The sequence below is a fragment of the Adiantum capillus-veneris genome, chromosome 14 (assembly GCF_014529385.1).
Source record: "Adiantum capillus-veneris isolate H3 chromosome 14, ASM1452938v2, whole genome shotgun sequence".
Lineage (NCBI taxonomy): Eukaryota > Viridiplantae > Streptophyta > Polypodiopsida > Polypodiales > Pteridaceae > Adiantum > Adiantum capillus-veneris.
The window spans coordinates 51,477,811-51,483,015 of NC_140944.1; the positions used below are offsets into that span (position 1 = coordinate 51,477,811).

A 5,205-nucleotide genomic window follows, 5' to 3' on the forward strand; every position below is an offset into this window, starting at 1 on the left:
TCATGCATAGTACTTGGAGTCACATGGATGTTATTGAGCTCATGCTCTTACCTCTATGTTGATATAGAAATTAGAGACCTCAGTTATTTTAGGGTCGATTGGTTGTGTTTGAGCAGTAGCTCCTACCTCCAAGAGACATAGATAGTGGAATGTGAGATGACTCCATCGCTCATCTAGGTTGTCTTGAGCAAATGCTCTTTATCACCTAGTAGCCAAGAATGATATATCCATTGGTGATCTTCCCTAAAATATTATCTTAACGCTATTCATTCATCATTTTAATTTAGAAAATCATATATATAACCTTTTATCTTTCTCATTGTGCTATTATGGTGAAAAATTATAATCATAGTGTATCTATTGATTGTAGGATATATTTTGTTGAAGTTAGAAAGCATGGTGCGAGGAAAAGAGTGGTCGTATGGAGAAAAAAGAGAGAGGCAAAATAGTTTCGTTTTGGAAATGCAAACATTGTGGGCATAAGTGGCACGGCAACGCAACTCGCATCAAAGAACATTTATTCGGCACTAGTCCCAATGTGAAAGAATGTGGAGCACCACCTAACGACATATGGGTCCATTTTGTAGGGGGTATGTAAAGAAATACAAATAGGCCAGACTTCTTCCTAAGAGACAGAAGGGTATGACAGGTGCGTGATCTGTCAACATAGAAGAAGTGAGTGTAGATCAAGAAGGCATGCAAGCTAACCAAGGACCTTCAATGGGAACAACCCGAACACCTCAAAGTCCTTACACTTTTCAAAATGGTGCCATGGGAGGGATAGATACAAGTCCTGGGACATCGAGCAGAGCCAGTACGCCTGGGACTCTACAAGCAACATTCACACAAGAAGACATGCTCGAATTGCATCTAAAGTGGACACAAGCCTTCATGGCTTGTGGAATCCCATTTAATTTCATAAGAAATCCTATTTTCAAAGATGCCCTAATGTGAACTGCAAGAAAAGGATTCATCTATCCTGATTATAATAAAAGGCGAACAGAGTATGTTGACAAAGTCAAGAGCAGTATAGAAGTGATTCCCAAGCGAACAATGCTTGACTTTGTTCCAGCATTTGGTTGTACCATAGCCCTCAATGAGCTGTCAGAAAAAACCATTTATTAATGTCGTGGTAATTTGTCCCAAAGGTGCAATGTTTTTGGAGGTCATTGACACCTCATTAAAAGAGAAGACATCTCTCTACTTGACAAAGGTATATGAGAGAGCTATTGCTCAACTGGGTGGACTGAAGATTGTGACAGCTACTGTTACAGATAATGCTTCAAACTACAAAGGAGTGGGTTTAGCCATTATGGAAAAGTACTCAAAAATTACATGGATTGGATGTGCAGCTCACACCCTGAATTTACTCCTAAAGGATATGGGCATATTATCATTCATAAAACAGGTTCTTATTGATGCCAATCACATAGTCAAGTTTATACAGGGACAACAATTTACATATGCTTTATTTTGCTCCAAGTCTCCAAAAAAATCACTTCAAATTTTCTTGCTACACGGTTCGCTACATCATACTATGTTTTGAATAATCTCATTGAAGTGCGAGCGGCTCTTACAGAAACTATTGCAGATCACCGTTGGGAGGCTTGGCTCATCAAGTATCCAAGCCATCACGAAGCAGGTCAAAAATGTGTGTCCTTGGTGCAATCTCCTCTCTTTTGGCGGAACATTGACAAACTTGTTGGGGTTAGTAAGACCTATGTGGAAATACTAAGGATTGTTGACACAGATAAGTTTGTCATTGGTAAGGTTTATTGGATCATGTCTGACGTGTTGCGTCAAAACAAAGAATACAACCACTACAATGGAAGAGAGAGATCACAGATCGTGCATCTTGTGGAAAAACGATGGGCTCAAATGCACACACCATTGCATGGTGCTGCATTTGTCTTGGATACAAAAATCCAGATGAACGGACAAGCCTCCAACAAAGAGGTGATGAGAGACTTTAGAAACATCTGCTCACAATTGTTGCCAGGCGACAATGGCATGGATGCATTCCAGCAGAGGGTGGATTATGCCAATAGGGAAGGAACTTTCGGAGATCCTTGGGTTCTTAATAATGTAAAAAAGATTTCAGGCCCAGTATGGTGGAAAGAATATGGAGGAGACGTATTTGAGTTACAACACGTGGCAACCAGGGTGCTTTCGGTCGCGGCATCCAGTGGTAGCTGTGAGCGCAATTGGTTTTCTTATGACTTTGTGCACTCAAAGCACATAAATTTCTTAATTTTTGGTCGTGCCACAGACGTTTTGTACGTCCTTCTCGAATATTCACCTTGTGACTTGGTCCTGCCTCCTCAGGCAAGGGAGAGAGAGGACCATACCGCGCTTCGCATTTGGCAAGTTTTCTCTTTAAAACACTACTTCTTCTTCTTTGGCTGCAAAATTCTCTTGTAGAGAGAAAATGCTCTCTCCTTGGCTGGCTTGCCAAAAAACTCAGCTCAAAAGAGGATAATTTCTGATGTTTAGATACAAATGAGCTTGGGCCAACACCAATGAGGAAAATAGCTCACACACTATGGGTAAAATAAGCCAGATACAATCACAAACTGGAGCAGAAACTTCGCTCATAGGAGAAACTTACACAGCCAAAACAACAAAAAAAGAGGGAGGAATTTGGCAAAATGGACAGCGCCATCGCGTCCGGAATGGCCCAAAATCCCAGTCTACAATGTCAAAGTGCTCAAATCCGACTTCAGATGAGCGGTTTACGGCCAAAACAGGCTCCAAAAACCCCAAAAACACACCTGCGGCTGTTCCTCCTCTCTTCTCTATGTTTTTTCTGGTCTTCTCTCAGTTTTTTCAGTTCCCACACTTATCTTTTTTACTTGGGCACCCTTGGCGTTTAGATGACCTCAAACGGACCCCGAACAGGCCAAAAACTGACCTCGCAGTGCATAGTTGTCACCTTTTTGCATCATCTGCACACCTGGCAGTCAACTTTTTCCAATTATGTGTCTCGCAACCACGTGAAGTGGCCCCAAAATATGGTCCTCATGATGACCTTTTTATATAATTATCACAAGAAAACATCCACGTTGTGTCCGTACTCATCCACGTGCAAATATTGACCCCGTTCGACCTCGTGACGACACTAGATGCCATCTGACGCACCTGCTTACCTCATGTCATCGGCCCGTGGATAGCTTCCTCCAGAAGTTTTACGTGCTACCAACTTCTTCTTATTGTAGAAAAAACACACTGGTACTGGTGATAGTGAAAATCGATGCACTATGTACATGTTGTCCTACCTGTACACATGTGGGCCCCACGTAACCACCTGGCTCTGGAAAATGGGCAATTCTTTATTTGATGCACCATGCATGTGTATGTACATATGCACAATCCCTTGCTCCAAAAAACTCCTGACATAATTTGACCATCCCCTAGCCTGCTAGATCATTCATCAGCAGCAGCAAAAAGCGATATGAGACTCGCAGCGTCACAAGTCTCCTCATCCTTCACCAACATCTTGATCCACAGAAAGCTCATCTTGCTCGACCATCATTAACCTGGCATGATACAATTTAAGACGAAATCCATTTACCCTTGACTTATGTAGAACCCCATCCAGGTTAGCCAACTGATATGTACCATTCGGGAAACACTCCACTACCTTGAAAGGGCCTTCCCACTTAATTTGAAACTTCTTTCGGAAGGTGTTGTCCAGCTTACTTTTGTAGCGCAAAACCAACTCATGCTTCTTGATACCCTTACTTTTGACCTTTTCATTTATCTTTGCCAAAGCCTTATCCTGCATCTGTCCATAATGCTCCAATGCGCTCATCCTATCCAACTGAACCTATTGTAACTGTACGAGCCTCTTTTGAATGCATCACTAGGCGGCCCAAGCAACTTTTCTAACATCTTGACTGCAGGCAACTCCACTTCCACAGGCAATAATGCTTCCTTTCCATATACCAAATGAAATGGAGTTAACCATGTACCCGTCTTCACTGAAGTACGGTAAGCCCATAATGCACTAGGCAACTCCAAATCCCAATTCTTTCCTTGGTGCTCTGTCACTTTTGAAAGAATTTACACCAACTCACCATTGAATCTTTCATTTAAGCCATTACACTGCGGATAATACGGAGTGGTATGCTGGTGCCTAATCTTCATCTTTGCGCATAAAAAGTCTAGCAGTGATAGCCATTTTTCGGCTTTCCATAATTGCCATAGTAAGCTACCTCACCCTATCAAATCACTCAAACATTTTGGTTATCCCTACCATTTCACTGTACATAGGCGTGTGTGAGTTAGGGGACTTTTTCCATATCTTCTTAAAAACCCTCAATTAGCTAGTCACTGGGCTAGTTGAGCCAAAAAAATAAAAAAAATAAAATTTATAAGTATATTATAGCCCATTTGTGTGTAAATATTTCATTGTATATAGAGCCTAAATAAAAGGATTTTTCATAATTATTTTGGTATTTATTTAAATATTTCTACGTATGGTGTGTTATTTATGCTATGTATATTGACTCACCATTACCATATTTTTTCTTACCATTTTGCATACTCTTTATTCCATATAAAAATAATTTCATGCAAGCTTCTCTTATTTTTGGTGTAACTCCATTCCAACAAAAATCCAAAAAACTAGTTCTATTTATGTGTATATTTTTTCACTATTGTGATTTTTTCCTTCCTACATCTATTCTCTATTACTCTCATAAATTAGACCACCAAAAATATTCATCTTTTTATGGTAGACTTATAATGAGAGAGATTTATTTTGACCCCTTTATATTTTTTCTACCTATATTATTTATATTTCACATATATATATTTTTTTAGACCCCTCAATATTTGATTTTTTTAGTTGTACTATTCACTTATATCATGATCTCAACAATATCTTCAATTATAGACCTACCAAATAAGGTCAAGGGTATGTGGCATTCATGCATGCACCATGGGGGGCTCACTCTTGGAGGTATTCAAAAGAATCATCCAAAGAAGGACCTCACAAGGACTTTGTGCAGTGGAAAAAAAAAGTCGATTTTGCTGCATTTTTAAAGATCACATGCTCCCCGAATTTGAAAAGGTGATACAAACAAAAGTTGTACCTCGTGGGTTGAAATTTTACCTCAAATTTTTTCATATTGTTTTGAGCTACGAGCTGTGAGCTATGATTTTATTGGTGGACCCCAGTTTGCCCATGCTATGCAGCCACAC

General features: G+C 40.0%; 1 pseudogene; it reads left to right on the forward strand.

The window, feature by feature from the left end:
* The first annotated feature begins 771 nt into the window (after positions 1 to 771).
* LOC147442357 (uncharacterized) lies at positions 772 to 2,421 on the forward strand (annotated as a pseudogene).
* The last annotated feature ends 2,784 nt before the right edge of the window (positions 2,422 to 5,205 follow it).